The following is an 18,709-nucleotide window of genomic DNA, read 5'->3' as shown; positions in this document are numbered from 1 at the left end:
TGCGAGGTGCTGCGAGGCGCAAGCATGGCTCGCGGACCAAATGGGGCCGTCTCGCGGACCAAAAGCGTCCGCTATTTTTTTAATGACTATTCGAATCAAAATTTAAAAATTGATTCCCGTGCGTATCGATTGAACATCGATTAATCGATTTTTTTGGGTCAGCCCTACCATAGACTATGAATGTCAAACTTGGGGTCCTTGAAATTAAACAGGTTGGGAACTGTGTTCTCTCTCCAAATGGGGGTCTGTGGACTAATTAGTGTAAATTTGGGGGTCCTTGACAAGAAAAAGTTTGGGAACCACTTGCCTTAAATGAATAGTTTAACCATCCTTCTAAAGGCATGGAAATTAAGTGATAAATATATCAGTAGCATATCAAAATATTCCTATCAGATTGGTCTCAAAATAATAATAATCCAGATTCATTCCACAGATATTGATGACACAATAATGTGACCGACTGAGCGTCAATCTTTGGACTCACAGAACAGCCATTGTGCATGTCTTTCGCTTTTGTTTTGTGTATTTCTAATGTTTGAAAGCAGCAGATGAATGTTTCAAGTAGTACCTATAGTCTAGAACAAAAGCCAAATCAAATATGAACTCTATGAACTTTAGATATTTCTACATTTAATTTGTGTACTCAGTAGTGAAAATGGAGACTTGGGGGGAAAGAAATAGTATATCTATTGATTGATTGATACTTTATTAACAGCCTTTTGGCCACCTAGGCTTGTTTCCATTGTGGTCTTCTGTATAATATCGGAATCGGTCAGAATCTGTATCTGCAGATATATAATCAGATGGGATATCGGTCATAATTTCATAACGTGCACACCTAGAAATTAATTTAATGGAAGATAATCAAGCATTGTGCACATTAATTAGTTAATTAATTAGTACACGTTAATTAGAATAGGTGTTCTATACTTAGTCTATATTTGTATGTGATGAAATGTGTAAGTATAGCAAAACTGTGTACATTATACCCACACAAATACATTTCTAAACATTATACACTATAACATTATAAACATTATACACTAGTCACTATAGTATGTCTATTAGCAAGTGTATATCGGAGAACATAATGATCATGATGTTCATGTAATGTATCGTTTACCGTGATGGCTACAACATAACTGTATGATAAATGAATGCTAATACTACCAATATTATAGATATAGATACCATAATATATTATAGAGACATTTTACAGCATTAATGTGAATTTGCATAGTAGAAGTATGCATACACGTATTACGTTTTTTCAACCATATGAATGTTGCAATAACTAGCCAAACATGATAATCAGACTGTTTTGTGCACGGTGCTACATTTACAACATTAACGTCTACAACATAAAGACTCATATTTCAAATACAACTGCTCACCATATGGTCACAAATGTTTCAATTGTGCTCGGGCAGGTATTAGCAAACGTGAGCACTTTAAATTTGAACGTTTATGTAGACTTTGACATTCAAGTTCCACCATGACACATAAACCAACCACAGCTAGCTTATAGTCCAGGCAATCTAGCCCATTTTTGACCCAAAAAACAGACTAATTAAAATAGTTTTTTTTTCAACAGATATCATTTCTATGAGGTGTCTAGAATAACATACTAAAAGTCCTAAGAAATTCTAGATGCGGAAATATGTTTAATTCTCATCAATTCAAGATGTGTGCTAATACCTCGAGAAAACTAAACACCCTAATGGGCTTTTTTTCTTCTTTTGTCCTATCACAATGAAACTTTCCACAATTAATCTTAACATGAAAACTAAACTTTTTTGTATTACAAGTTTCTCTGAAAATTAATTTGAATATGCAAATTAGCTTAATATATATTGAATATGCCCATATTTGCATATCAAGAAAATTACTTTTCCCCAAAATGTATAATATTTACATTGTTGTTTGTTAATGATATCAAACACACTGATCAGACTTTCATGAACCATTTCATCGAAATATTGTGACTTCATAGAATAACGGGTATACCATTCATATGTATGACAAATGCATAAATCCGTCAAATCTTCCTCCAACCATCCTACTGCTAATGGTTGATGGCAATACTGCTTTTGGACTGGCCTCTAACCTGAAACCTGCCGGGCTTGGTTGTACCTACCGGGGGCATAACCCCCACCGGTATAGTCCTCAGGGTCACAGAGGCACACAAGCCTCCCCACCACGACAAGGTAGCAACAACAGGGGAGGTTCCCCTGCTAACGTGGCCCAGGAAAGAGAAGTCTGGAACTCTCTGCAACCCGACATCGGATAAGCGGATGAAGATGAATGGATGGATGAATTTGCAACACATTAAAGGGATTGTGACATTAAAAATAAATGAATTAATGTCACATGTGAAACCTTTAAGGAGTAGGAAACACACAACATAATTGTAGCGACAGAGCTGTGTGATGGAGTCTACCTGGAGGAGACAGAGCTGTGTGATGGAGTCTACCTGGAGGTGACAGAGCTGTGTGATGGAGTCTACCTGGAGGTGACAGAGCTGTGTGATAGAGTCTACCTGGAGGTGACAGAGCTGTGTGATGGAGTCTACCTGGAGGTGACAGAGCTGTGTGATAGAGTCTACCTGGAGGTGACAGAGCTGTGTGATGGAGTCTACCTGGAGGTGGGAGAGCTGTGTGATGGAGTCTACCTGGAGGAGACAGAGCTGTGTGATGGAGTCTACCTGGAGGTGGGAGATGTGTGATGGAGTCTACCTGGAGGAGACAGAGCTGTGTGATGGAGTCTACCTGGAGGTGACAGAGCTGTGTGATGGAGTCTACCTGGAGGTGGGAGAGCTGTGTGATGGAGTCTACCTGGAGGAGACAGAGCTGTGTGATGGAGTCTACCTGGAGGTGACAGAGCTGTGTGATGGAGTCTACCTGGAGGTGACAGAGCTGTGTGATGGAGTCTACCTGGAGGTGACAGAGCTGTGTGATGGAGTCTACCTGGAGGTGGGATAGCTGTGTGATGGAGTCTACCTGGAGGTGACAGAGCTGTGTGATCGAGTCTACCTGGACCTGGAGGTGACAGAGCTGTGTGATGAAGTCTACCTGGAGGTGGGAGAGCTGTGTGATGGAGTCTACCTGGAGGTGACAGAGCTGTGTGATGGAGTCTACCTGGAGGTGACAGAGCTGTGTGATGGAGTCATATGTGGCCTGTTGAGACTCATGTGTGGCCTGTTAAGACTCATGTGTGGCCTGTTAAGACTCATGTGTGGCCGGTTAAGACTCAAGTGTGGCCTGTTAAGACTCAAGTGTGGCCGGTTAAGACTCAAGTGTGGCCGGTTAAGACTCATGCGTGGCCTGTTAAGACTTTTCCTCACTTCAGATGGTGGAGACGCACCCAGAGAGACCAGTGGTAATCAAACTGTGGGTCTGGACCCCCAGAGGGTCCCCAGACGATTAGCCTAATGTGCAACATTGTTTTCTCAATGAACAGTAAACAAAGTGACATGCATCACTGCATGTCACATCACATGTATCTGCACACTTTGGACCATTAGCATCATAAGTAGCACCTGGCCTAGCCTCGACGACCTTACAGGCATATAATAGGCTCAAATTATGTCATTTGGACAGCATTTTATACTCATAGTTTCACTGTACAGATATTCTACTGTTAGACGGATGTTAGGTTCTTAGCTTACTTATGATTCTTGATGACTATTTTTCATGTATCTGATGTATTTCAATGTGTTGTTCTATACTGTAAATCACTTTGTACGGTAAATGCCTAACTTAATTGTATAAGTAATGAACAAACCACTATAAAAATGTCAAACATTGGCCAAATTGTAAAATATGACCTAAGAAAGAGGCAACCATTAACAAAATATCTGACATGCTCACAACGAGCAATTATATGTAATTGGCCGCCGACCCCCATCTGTAAATATGTTGTTCCAGGGACTCCCCCAGAAGGAAAGATTTGAGTTAAAAACGTTCGCTCTGAAAGAATATATAAGATTTGTGCCACATTTTCACAACCACATTTTCAAACAATAATGCCCATTTAGACCTGAGGACGATTCTACAAATGCCTTCTAAATCCTGACAGTTTTCTGAAAAACCCTATGTTTCTATATTGGTGGTTAAAAACGTTTTGCACCACATTGGATTAAAAATAGCAGACCTAAAAGCTCGTAGCGCGGCAATCGGTGCTGCACTATGAGCTTGTAGATCTGCTTTTTCAATAGCTAAAGTATAAATGCTTAAAACACCAAAAGGGGTTCCCTCCCAGAATGGGTTAGGCATTATGTTACACTTTAGCTATTGAAAAATAGCAGATCTACAAGCTCATAGCGCGGTACCGAGTGCCGCGCTACGAGCTTGTAGATCTGCTATTTTTGAAAAATCATGAAAATGTGGCGCAAATCTTTGAATATATATTATTTTAACTCACATCTTTGCTTCTGGGGAGGTCCCTGGAACAACATATTTTCAGTTGGGGGTCGGCGGCCAATTACATATCATTTTTGGGGGGGTCGTTGACATGAAATAGTTTGAAAACCACTGACATAGAAATATGGGTTTTTCAGATGGTCAATTTCTATTTTAGTTTTAGTCATAGTCTCTTGAATAGTTTTCACTTAGATTTTGTCACATTTTAGTCACTGAATGTATTAGTGTTAGTCTTGTTTTAGTCGACTAAAATCGTATGACATTTAGTCGACTAAAACTAGACTAACACTAATACAGGTGATACAACAAATCTACAGGTGATTTAGTCGACTAAAATGTGTTCTGGCGGGCCTTGATGCCGTCATAATGGCTGATTTTACTGAAAATAGCCGATCTACAAGCTCACAACGCGTCGCAACGCGACACATTGTGAGCTTGCAGATCGGCTATTTTCAGCATGCAAGTGTAAAATGACTTGTCTTTTACTTATACTGGATCTCTTGTCCACTAGTCCCTTCCTAACATTTTACTCCAGTTTTTTATCTGTTGACAAAATTGTCAACATATTAGTCTTAGTTTTAGTCATCATAGCTTAAAGTTTTCATTTAGTTTCCCTGTATTTTTCGTCACTGAAAAAAGGCATAGTCGATTTTTCGTCTTGGTTTTAGTCGACGAAAACAACACTGGTACCCGCCCAGCGGCCCAGAGTGGGACCAGAACGACCACGCCCCCATGATGTTCATCACCCTGTGCCACCGCTCTGCTGGTGAGACCGCCACACTGCATGTATATATATATATATATATATATATACATGCAGTGTGGCGGTCTCACCAGCAGACGGTGCTGTAGAGCGGTATATATATATATATTAAGGCTGTCAAAAATAACGCGTTAATGGCATTAATCAATTGCGTTAATTAATTGCGTTAACATATTTAACGCAATTAACGCATGTTAGTGTTCCCCCTAACATGCGCCCGTGCGCGCGGCTCAGGAACGTCCAGAGCATAACAAATCTGTCACTGTGTAGCACACAGTCATGATTGAACAACACCAGAGAGATAGCTTGTGTATTGTAGTTTGGTTGCAAAGTGGTTTGATTCTGTAACTCTGTTGCGTTACTTTGTCTGCCTAGCAAAGCCCCATTAGGCTACACTGCACACACACACACACACACACACACAGACACACTACTAGTGTTAGCTATTAGCGCGCTGCAAGAATCACTCGGGTCCGTCGCAACTTGTGGACATTTTGAAAATGCCATTAATGTTTGTCCGGCTGGTTTCGTTTTGTCCTACGCGATTACGTGAATCAGCATGGCTGCGCCTGCAGTAGACTATTACCAAAACAAACACATGGTAGTTTTGTGTCGCACATGGAAAGCAACTGAAAACGACCATGGATATACAGTTCCCCGTGCTGCTGTGAACAGCGGAGATAATGCACCACTCCAGGTACGAACCAAAACACTGACTGAAGCTGATTCACGACTAACTATCTCCAGACTAGTCCTGCAGTCCCGCAATGAAGGAGAGACAATCTCGCCTCTCACTACAGTCCACTACAATGCCATTCTAGCCTTAAAACCTACATTTATATGTTATTCAATAATTACTTTAGCGCAAAATATAGGCTTTTCTAAACCAAGCCCTGTTTCCAAAAATGCTTATGTGCCATTATTGTATTTTGTGAATTTCAATTAACTATAGTCTACAGTTTAACCCATTGCTTCTCAGCTATTTTAATTTCAAGGACCCCCAAATTAAATTGATAGAAAGTAGCCTAGGCCATTTTCATCCAGTCTCCATTCATCCATCCATCCATCTTCAACCGCTTATCCCTAGTCGGGTCGCGGGGGCAACAGCTCCACCAGAGTGTTCCAGACTTCCCTCTCCAGAGCAACATTAGTGACTTCCTCCTGGGGGACCGCAGTCTACATGGCCAAAAGCCAGTGTTGATTTAACTCAAAGTGTAGGCTAGGCCTACAGATGCTCACATCACATCATGTCTATACTAAATGCATTAGAAAACAAAAAACATTCAAAAACGAATGTATATCCGCTTTCTGTCATTTATATTTCCATTTCCACAACAATAAACAGGAAAACATGGCATATTTTGGACATAGTTCGAATGGTGATTAATCATGATTAAATTAATTTTGAAGCTGTGATTAATCTGATTAAAATTTTTAATCATTTGACAGCCCTAAATATTATATAGCTGTATTTTAAACCTGTTTTTTTATGAAAGCTTTTAATAAAACTTTACTTGACAAGAGCATTATTCAACTCTTTATTTAACAATTCTACTGATTAAACTAGAATTGGTGAAAGTGGTGACACAAATAAATGAGACAAAATTGGAACTGCAAAAGCTGTCACGCTCTCCTGATTGGTTGAAAAATGGCAGAGGTGGAGGGACGGGGAGACTTTTACTGAAGAAAAGCTCTATACTGTATAGTGAAAAACTGTAGGCTATAGTGAGTGACTAAGTGATGATTAGCCTACTATCAGAGATATAGATAAAGCCCTGGTGATTTATGGCTTATTAACCTGTTAAAAAGCCTAACAGATTCTAGCATGTTCACACACTAAGTGTTGCGTGCATGTGTTCGCCATGTTTTAAAACCAGATTTCACAGCCCCTTAGATATGTCTCAGAAACACTGAGGAAGCTTGCTTCCTTCGACTTCTGTACGTTATTTAAAGTGGTATACATGCATTTGTGAGTGACTTAATTTGATATTTTTGGGTCCTTTTTTGTTTGCACCGATCATGCTCTGAAGACTTTTGAGTTGAGAACACCAGAAGAACACTTTATGTTAAATGACAGAAAAGGGAAGATGTTTTTGCAGGGCACAGAGCAACTGTACGTGGTTCACAAAGATATAAATGAGAAATTGTAATATTTAGGCGGGTTGATTGTGTATAATAGGCAGGGGCGGGGGGGAATGGTGTTTCTCCCCACAAAGCCAATAGACTGACTTCTATGTAAAGCAGAATTCATTAGCCCCTGCTCTAAATAGCCAGCAGCCCCAATTTTCTAAATGAACTCAAACAGTGCTCATAAAATGAAGCATGGCCGTGTCTATTATGTATACATTATGTCTGGTATTAAAAGGCTGAACTGGGAGGACATGCGTGTCCAGTATATGATTTTTCAAGAACTCCATTTGAGGCAGACTCTGGTTCAGACACTGTCATCATGTGCATAAGTATGTCCTCAGTTTCCTTTTTAGACAAAATATCTAATATGAAATGTTTTACAGCGTATTGTTGTTTCCCCATGTTATATTCAGTATACTGTAGCACATTTGGCTGATTTAAAAACCTATTAAAGGATCCCAACGTGTTCACATTCTTTTTTAGCGTGATGACAGTGAGACATGAGAGTGAAGTGCAGCAAGTGCTCGCCACATCCTCAAACCTTCTCGCTGTGGCATGTTTTTAAGCGAGAGGGGAACTCAGATGACGTAAGAATGACACCCAGGCCACAGCACGTCTCTGTAACAATGAGAACCTGCTGCTATGTGTCAGGAGGAGGAAACACAACAAACTGGCCTTATTTAGACATGAAAAAGGTCTGTTTCTGGTATGAAGGTGCTCGAACACTGCTTGGCTCCTCCTCTGATGGGGAAGTCACCCAACTGTGCCAGTTCACGTAGCCCCAGTGATACGCCTCATACGCATGCACGCACGCACGCACGCACGCACACACACTGTGAGTGTGTGTGGACTCCATGCTGGCCAATCCCGCCCACCCCTTCCATGGTGTGCTGCGGGATAGGAAGAGCACTTTCAGCCTAGGCTCACACTCCCCCCGAGGATACACACGGAACGTTACAGACTTTCTTTTATGCCAACTGCTATCAGACTATTCAATGCAAATGCATAGGAACTGCCTCCCCGTAAATGGCATATGGTCCTTGGTGGTCCTGGTCTTGTGTGTTTATGTCCATTTGGGTCTGTTTTGTGTTCTTCTGTCTGTCCAGTAGTTTTTAGCTTTTATGCACTTTATGCTGTTGTAACGCTTCAATTTCCCCTCGGGGATTAATAAAGTATGTCTCATCTCATCTCACACACACACACACGCACGCACGCACGCACGCACGCACGCACGCACGCACGCACGCACGCACACACACACACACACACACACACACACACACACACACACACACACACACACACAATTACTTGTGACATGTCTCATGAACAATGAGGCAGCTCTACTGCTGTTTCCTTCTGCTGCTGCGTTATGAAAATTGTTTACATATACTTATTTGCGAGTGACACCATTTAATTGAGGTTGACAGCTAATCTTCCTGGGGTCCATAAAAAATGCTTACAAAATACAGTCAAAGTTTTCCTTATATTTTTGAGACCACCGCTACCGTAGTTAAGTTTGAAGAGAGAAAAAAAGGACGAAGAAAGGCGCAACAGTTTCCTCAGTGCTACAAAATACATAAATACATAATTTCAATACATTCTACAAGATTAAATACATGAACTACATAATTACAATTTATTCTATAAAATGAAATACATCATAATAAGAATAACATTCCGATCATGTGGTCAGCTGTAACAAGTGTTTCTTTAGAGCATAGTTAAAAGATAATGTTAATGCTTGCTTAAGTTGACAGTAATTCTCCATGATTTAGAATGTTTCATGAAGAAACCACCAAAGTGGACTTTGGTAAGACCATCGGTGAGCTTTCATTTCATTCCTGTCAAAGCTAGCATCACCAAAACTCATGACATATTGAAATATGTGACTACGGTTGTACCAGTGCCCATAAAGCATGGCAGTGTCTACATACAGTATATTATGTCTGGTATGAAAAGGGAGGAGCCCAGTATGACTTTTCAAGAGCTCCAGCTACACAAGCCATTGTGGTTTATGTGTTTGAGTGTGTTTTCTAACAGAATGTACAAATAAAGGGTAAAGTTCATACACAGAGAGAGAGAGAGAGGGTGGGGGGTACTGGGCCTAGTTGATAATCCTCCAAGTAATCACAAGGTTTGACTATAGTTGAACAGATCAAAGTTCACCTCGTCAGTAGTGGTAGCCTACCGTATTTGTCTGAATTCCCCAGACAAACTAACATTTTTGAGAGGGGCAGAACTTCTGGAAGTGCTCAAGGCTTGTAAAGATTGTGTTTCCAGCTAAATCAAGGTTGTCAAGTTCAACTTCTGGAGTTTGAGCTGTCTTTTCCCGCAGTGCAAAGGTACTGTATAGTCTAGACGTCTTAATGTGCATTAGACTGCATGGTCTCTCTCCATAGTATTTCAATTCAGCTCCATTCAAAGTGTGGATATAAAGGTATAGGCTACCTTGGCTTGTAGGACCGTTTGCAAGGATTCTACACTACAGTCCATTCATCTACATTGACTTCACTTCAGATTCTGAACACTTGGATGCATCAATACAGTGAGTAGGTTATATGTCATATGTCATATGTCATTAGCTTTTGTATGGCTCATGTAATCATTTACATGAGCCAAATAACATTTGAGTGTTTATACATTCTCATACCGGTATTGCCCAGATATTCTCATCTAGAATAAAAGTACAGCAAGCCACAACAGGTTAGCAGTGTGCATTATGTCTACGCTTAACGAAGGTTACGTAGGTAACCACGGTTATGTGAGCGATTGGATCACTCCAATATATGATAGTTCCGTCCGCAGGCGGAGCGTCGAGCGGACTTACCGATGATCCCGTGCTAAAAGACACGGGAAAATGACGTGTGAGTGAGGCACCGCCTCCCGAGGTTACTTTGCCCGCACACGTCATTTCCCCTACCTCGTACCCTTTCCGAGGCGCGATAGATCTCCGCGACTATAATTGGAGTGATCACTCCAATATATGATAGTACACTACCAGATCAGTCGGAGACCTATCAATGAGAACAAGAGCCAGGCCGTCCCCGTGGAAGCGGCCCGCCCCAGCTCAATCACAGAGAGCCTCCTGTCTCCGAAGGAGCAGAGGCAATCCCTTAAACGACTTGTTCCAACCGGTTCTCGGGGACCACATTGACGCGGTAGAACCTGGTGAAGGTACTAGGCGACGTCCAGCCGGCTGAGGCACAGATGTCCGAAAGGGGGACACCCTTAAGCTGCGCCCAAGAAGTAGCCATGCCCCGAACCGAGTGTGCCACCACCGCGGGTGGCAGAACCTGCCCCGCCGAGTGGTAAGCACAGGCAATTGTATCAACAAGCCAATGTGAGAGTCTTTGCTTTGAGAGCCCTTGGCCCAAGACTCTATCACCATAGCATACGAAGAGCTGATCAGTCAGTCTGACCGCCTTCGTTCGCACAACGTAGGCGTCCAAAGCCCTCACCGGGCAGAGGACGTGAGGAGCATCATCCGAGCCCTCCCCACTCAAGGGAGGGACATAGGCAGACAGGTGAAGAGGCCGATTCACATGTCCCACGGACAGAACCTTCGGCAGAAAGGAAGAATTGGGTCGTAAAGTAACACTCGCTTTACCAGGACCCATCTGGAGACACTCTGCGCTCATCGAGAGCGCGTGGAGCTCCCCCACCCTCTTTGCAGAGGTGACTGCCAAGAGAAACGCAGTTTTCCATGAAAGGTGCTGAAGAGAGGCAGTATCCAGGGGCTCGAAGGGAGGTTTCCCGAGTGCTGAGAGCACCAAGCCAAGGTCCCAAGTGGGGACCTGAAGAGCCTTCACTGGGCGGAGGCGCCTTACCCCTTTTAAAAAGCGTGACAGCAATGGATGCTTACCCAGCTGTCCGTCAAAGCCATCAGAATGGCATGCAGAGATAGCGGCCACATACACCTTTAGAGTGTTGGCCGCCCTGCCCTCGTCCAGAAGTGACTGCAGAAAGTGTAGCACAATCTGAACATCACAGTGTTCCGGGTCAGCACTACAGGACGCGCACCAAGTGCGGAACCGGCGCCAACAAACCTGGTATGTTGCAACAGTAGACGGGGCTCTGGAACCCTGCAACGTATGTAGAACTCCCTCTGGGAGACCTAGACCCGACCACCTGCGCCTCTCAGGGGCCAAGCCCATAGCTGGAGGTGATCGGGGCGGGAGTGCCACAGGGCTCCCTGAGCCTGCGAGAGCAGGTCGGGCCTCTGAGGCAACTGCCATGGTGTCCCCGCGACCAGAGACAGTAGCACCCTGAACCAAGGGCGTCTCGGCCAACGCAGGGCTATCAGAAGCAACCGATGTCCCCCCATCTCGACTCTGTCCAGCGTAGCCTGGATCAGTGGAAATGGCAGGTGGAGCGAAATGCCTTCACGACGGACGACGTACGTCGCGACGTATATTTTTCCGTCGCAACGTATATTCGAGTACGTCCTGGCGTAAATATCAATTCGTCCCGGCAGAACGGACTCGTCGCGGCTATATCTACCCGTTTGCGACGTAATATGTTGGCTATTATTTTCCGTCGCGCCAGAACGGGACTCGTCGCAGCTATATCTACCCGTTGTGGCGTAAGCTGGACTCGTCGCGGCAGAACGTGACTCGTCGCGACTATATCTACCCGTTTGCGACGTGCGCCTCGCCGGTCCGGTCTCCAGGCGAGCCTGCGTCCTTCATATATATTTTTTTCTGCTCTCGTTGGACTTAACTTTAAAAGTCCAATGGAACACCTCTTTGTAACGGGTCGCTGTAGTATAGTGGTCTAATTCCTCGCCTCTCTATTCTTTTTTGCTGAGGACGCTGGTTCAATTCCCGCTCGCGGCAAACCAAAATTATTATATTTTAGACAGACAGACAGACAGACAGACAGACAGACAGACAGACAGACAGACAGACAGACTGCCTGTCTGCCTGCCTGTCTGCCTGCCTAATGTATTGTAAATAATGTATTCATTCCATACGGCTATTTTTTTTTAATATAAAAACTTTTGTCTTTCGCGCGATTCGAACCAGCGTCGTCAGCACCAAAACATTGAGAGGCGAGTGATTAAACCGCTGGACTACAGCGGCCATACGTTACAAAGAAGTGTTTCATTGGACTTATAAAGATAATAGCACCCAGCTGCAGTCTCGCAAGGGGAGGGACCGGAAGTGCTTTTATTTCCGGCTTCCACGTGCACAAGCGCACATACACGCACGCGAAATATAATGCAATATGTAATAATCAGCTCATACATTATAAAGACATTATTGCATTATGAAGTTTTATTACAGTATGAGTCGCCTATGTGGAGGTTCTTAATGTAACACATTATTACATTATAGAAAAATCTATTAAGTTATGTGCTCGTCTTTTAATTACATTATGAGCTGATTATTACATTATGAGGTCAGATGTAGAGTTGCTGGCCGCCTCAGCTCCATATATGGAGATCTAGGTGATGATCCAGTCTTTTCAATGTATGGCTATCCAGGGTTTGATGAGGTCAGTGTCGGGATCTTATATCATATGGAAACGGCCATATATGGCGGTGTGACGTGTCATGAGGCGTGACCATATATGGAGGCATGACACGAGGCGTGACATGACACACTTACTGACTGACTGACGGGAAATGCAGGTTTTCATAGTAAATTAAATGCATATGGTCGTGTGTCTGTGATCTATGGTCTGGACATGGTGTGTGTGGGACAGGGGTACGGGGTTATAGCAACTTATTACATTACTTAAATGCCTTGATATCATTATGTTATAATCGACCATATAGGCCTAGCCTATTATTGCATATCATTTTATTATTGTTAGATTTGCATTTCTTCAAATATGCACACTTATACCACCAACTAATAAGCTTTCAATTAAAATATTACCTACAACAAACTACTTCAAACTTTTCCAAACCGACCACGTAATTATGTTTAAGCACAGATGGTACTATATACACCCGGCATTTAAGCGCGCACCAGCAAGTGCGTGTCGTGCACGCGCATTATATTTCGTGTGCGTGTATGTGCGCTTGTGCACGTGGAAGCCGGAAATAAAAGCACTTCCGGTCCCTCCCCTTGCGAGACTGCAGCTGGGTGCTATTGTCTTTATAAGTCCAATGAAACACTTCTTTGTAACGTATGGCCGCTGTAGTCCAGCGGTTTAATCACTCGCCTCTCAATGTTTTGGTGCTGACGACGCTGGTTCGAATCGCGCGAAAGACAAAAGTTTTTATATTAAAAAAAAATAGCCGTATGGAATGAATACATTATTTACAATACATTAGGCAGGCAGACAGGCAGGCAGACAGGCAGTCTGTCTGTCTGTCTGTCTGTCTGTCTGTCTGTCTGTCTGTCTGTCTGTCTGTCTGTCTAAAATATAATAATTTTGGTTTGCCGCGAGCGGGAATTGAACCAGCGTCCTCAGCAAAAAAGAATAGAGAGGCGAGGAATTAGACCACTATACTACAGCGACCCGTTACAAAGAGGTGTTCCATTGGACTTTTAAAGTTAAGTCCAACGAGAGCAGAAAAAAAAATATATGAAGGACGCAGGCTCGCCTGGAGACCGGACCGGCGAGGCGCACGTCGCAAACGGGTAGATATAGTCGCGACGAGTCACGTTCTGCCGTGACGAGTCCAGCTCACGCCACAACGGGTAGATATAGCTGCGACGAGTCCCGTTCTGGCGCGACGGAAAATAATAGCCAACATATTACGTCGCAAACGGGTAGATATAGCCGCGACGAGTCCGTTCTGCCGGGACGAATTGATATTTACGCCAGGACGTACTCGAATATACGTTGCGACGGAAAAATATACGTCGCGACGTACGTCGTCCGTCGTGAAGGCATTTCGCTGTCTCTCGGAAATGGAGGGAAGGCATAGAGCCGCGTCAGCGGCCAGTCGTGAGCCAAGGCATCCAGGCCAAGAGGCCCTGGAGGATTTGCCAGTGAGAACCAACTGGGGCAGTGATGGGTTTCCTGGGAGGCAAACAGGTCCACCTGTGCACTCCCAAACCTGTTCCACAGTTGCTGCACGACCTGAGGGTGGAGACGCCAGTCCCCCTCTCTCGGTCCGTCTCTGGACAGCATGTCCGCTGCAGAGTTCTGGACCCCCGGGACATACGTGGCCCGAAGAGATGGGAAGTGAGCCTGAGCCCAAACTAAGAGCTACCGCGTCAACTCGTGGAGACGGCGGGACCTCAACCCACCTTGATGGTTGATGTAGGCTACAACCGAGGTGTTGTCTGACCGCACCAACACATGCCGGCCTTCCAGATGCTGAAGAAAATGCCGAAGAGCCAGGCACACAGCTCTGAGCTCCAGCACATTGATATGTTGGACAGACCATGGCGGACTCCAGCGGCCGCTGGCCGCCATGCCCCTGTAAACAGCACCCCAACCTTCCAGAGAGGCATCGGTGCACACCAGTTAGTAGTAGGTAAGGACACCCTATATCCCTCCCACCCTTTTTATTTAGGGGGGATTTTTATTCCCCAGGGACCCCAGATGTCCAATTTCGGTATTCTCAGCCTGAGGACACTTTGTGGGCGTGGCCTAACCCTTTTTTCCGATGACGTCATTATATTGATTTTGCTATTGCCACTTTGCCAGTTTGGCAGTTAGTGTCATCATGATTGTAGTTCTGGTTTTGTGTGAGGATCTCATCATATTGATCGTGTTTGCGTGGACTTTGCCAGTATGGGTCAGCATATTGATTATGTATACATGCATTTTCATTTTTGGCAGTTGGGGGATCAATATGATTCTAGTTCTGCTTTCGAATTGGTTTCACATCCCCATTTGTTCAAATTGAACTGCGCATGCACTGATTTGTGTAGGCGAACTATCCTATTGATTCTATCTGTGTGTGTGTGGGTCTCTGCGTCAATAGCTTTTTCATTAGCACCGATCTAATTTCTAATCAGCCACGTCAACATATGGTACTCTAGTCCTGTGGTTAGGATACAGTGGGCTGGGGTTTGATTGGTCATTATATTGGCTCCACCTCACAGAGTAGTGATGTTCCTCATATGTAATGTTGGGAGTTAAGCTGTGTGTGGTGTGGTGTGTGAGTATTGATTTTACGTTTCCTTTCAACCGCAAGCAGTGGTCTCAGTTGTCTTACTGAGGAAGGGGGGACAGTGGGGAGGAAGCATACAGAGCATATCTATTATCTCTTCAGAACTGGTGCGGGGAAGAAAAAAAAAAACTCGTTAGGGATCAATGTGACAAAAACAAAATAACTTGTCATTCATGAAGAGGAACCTGTGCAGGCCATTACAAATGGTGGACAAATAGTGGAGGTAGTAGACAGTTTTAAATACTTAGGCAGATATATTGACAGCAAACTCATTTTCAGTGAAAATACTGAACAGATTTTTAAAACTTGTAACCAACGTCTCCACCTACTACGCAAGCTCAACTCCTTTAGAGTGAGCAAGCATATCGTGGAAACAGTCTATAAAAACCTGATAGAGGGAGTCTTGTGTTTTAACATGGCAATGTGGTTTGGCAATCTAAAGGTCAAAGGAAGAAGCAAGCTGCAGCGAATAGTAAATCTAGCCTCAAAAATAATTGGGAAGAAACATCAGCAATTAGGCTGTATCTACAATGAGATACTTCGTAAAAAAAAAAAAAAAAAAAAAAGTAGCAAACGACCCCGTCTCATCCACCGTGCACCGACTTCCAGCTACTTCCCTCTGGTAGACGGTACAAACTAGGCATGCCATGGTATGAGATTTTACAGTACGGTACGATGCCAATATTGATAATCTATACCTCGGTATTCCAAGGTATTTATATTTATAAAAATAAAATAAAAAGATTACCCCCCCTGACCTATGTCTAGTGACTACCTCCACATCCTTATAAGCCCTTCTTTGTTCCCCAACATGCAGGCCTACACATATATATATATATATATATCATAATATATGCCATGATTATGAATTGATTACCCTGGACCGAATGGAAACAAGACAGCAAGGACTTTTATCAGTGATCCCTTTGGATATGTGGTTGACTGTATCCTATACTGATTACACTTCTGCCAATAAAGTAATCAGTCAGTGAATCAATAGCTATTCCCCAGTCCCCATTGTATTTCACTGTACTATGGCTCCCCCTAATGGCCGTTTTGTACCCAGTATGGTGGAGCAGAGGTGATGCAATCTGCGCATGATCACAACTGTCAATGTGTGCCTCCGTGTTGACAGTCCACACTTAGTTACTACATATGGAAATATGGAACATACATTTGGATCTGGGTGTTTTTCAGCAACACTAACTCAAAGGTAGGAAGCAACTTTTCAATCTACTGCATCTGTGGGGTGAAAATATTTGTGTTAAGTGTTGTTGATGTTGTTGTAACCGTTAGTTTTTTACTGTTTGGTAAAGTTTTGCCTGGTTCAGGTTGTCTTAAGGTTTTGTTTTAATGTATGACTTGGATTATTTTGGTACGTGGTGGCGTATTTTGTGACAGTTGCATGGTTCAGGGTGTCTTAAGGTTTTATTTTAATGTATGACTTGGGTTATTTTTGGTATGTGGTGGTGTATTTTGTGACATTTGCATGGTTCAGGGTGTCTTAAGGTTTTGTTTTAATGTATGACTTGGGTTATTTTTGGTAAGTGATGTGGTGTTTTGTGACATCTGCATGGTTCAGGGCGTCTTAAGGTTTTATTTTAATGTATGACTTGGGTTATTTTTGGTATGTGGTGGTGTATTTTGTGACATCTGCATGGTTCAGGGTGTCTTAAGGTTTTATTTTAATGTATGACGTGGGTTATTTTTGGTATGTGGTGTGGTGTTTTGTGACATCCGCATGGTTCAGGTTGTCTTAAGGTTTTGTTTTAATGTATGACTTGGATTATTTTGGTACGTGGTGGCGTATTTTGTGACATCTGCATGGTTCAGGGTGTCTTAAGGTTTTATTTTAATGTATGACTTGGGTTATTTTTGGTATGTGGTGGTGTATTTTGTGACATTTGCATGGTTCAGGGTGTCTTAAGGTTTTATTTTAATGTATGACGTGGGTTATTTTTGGTATGTGGTGTGGTGTTTTGTGACAGTTGCATGGTTCAGGTTGTCTTAAGGTTTTGTTTTAATGTATGACTTGGATTATTTTGGTATGTGGTGGCGTATTTTGTGACATTTGCATGGTTCAGGGCGTCTTAAGGTTTTGTTTTAATGTATGACATGGGTTATTTTTGGTATGTGATGTGGTGTTTTGTGACATATGCATGGTTCAGGGTGTCTTAAGGTTTTGTTTTAATGTATGACTTGGGTTATTTTTGGTAAGTGATGTGGTGTTTTGTGACATCTGCATGGTTCAGGGCGTCTTAAGGTTTTATTTTAATGTATGACTTGGGTTATTTTTGGTATGTGGTGGTGTATTTTGTGACATTTGCATGGTTCAGGGTGTCATAAGGGTTTGTTTTAATGTATGACTTGGGGTATTTTTGGTAAGTGGTGGTGTATTTTGTGACATTTGCACGGTTCATGGTGTCTTAATGTTTTGGTTTAATGTATGACTTGGGGTATTTTTGGTAAGTGGTGGTGTGTTTTGTGACATTTGCACGGTTCATGATGTCTTAATGTTTTGGTTTAATGTATGACTTGGGTTATTTTTGGTATGTGGTGTGGTGTTTTGTGACAGTTGCACGGTTCATGATGTCTTAATGTTTTGGTTTAATGTATGACTTGGGTTATTTTTGGTATGTGGTGTGGTGTTTTGTGACAGTTGCACGGTTCATGATGTCTTAATGTTTTGGTTTAATGTATGACTTGGATTATTTTTGGTACGTGGGGGTGTATTTTGTGACGTTTGCATGGTGCATGGTTCAGGCATGCCACGGGCATGTGTGTGGCCGTTTGAGTTGTGAGGTTGGGTTAATACTGAGTAATGTACGGTTAGTTCATGCTAGTAGGGTACATGTTTAAAGTAATCATGTATATCATATTGGTGTAACTAAATTTGAAGTGAGTTGAGTGGACTATGTATTTTTAGATGAACACGGTATGTTGTTCACCTATAATTATAGGGATCGATGACTAGAGTAGATTGACGGCATTTTACGATAGCTAGTATTAGGTATTATTGACATTTAAAGTTAGATAGACTATAGTCTATACTACATGGTGGTATAGGCATCCATGGATTTCCAGGGAATTCAACCCGAATCTGTAGACGGGGTCTGTACACAAAACACAATGTTTTGTGTTGACAATAACTACGAGGCAATAACAGCCATCATACTAGTAAATATTATGTATACTAGTTAAATTATCTAAACTCTGTGATTTGGCATAGACATTTTTCACGACACATAGGAAGAGTCTAAACTATATGCATAATAATAAAATATGGTTGAATGTTTCAAATACTGGATAGTT

Source organism: Protomyctophum parallelum (genome assembly GCF_964188405.1).
Source record: "Protomyctophum parallelum genome assembly, chromosome: 18".
NCBI lineage: Eukaryota > Metazoa > Chordata > Actinopteri > Myctophiformes > Myctophidae > Protomyctophum > Protomyctophum parallelum.
This window is presented reverse-complemented; position numbering follows the sequence as displayed.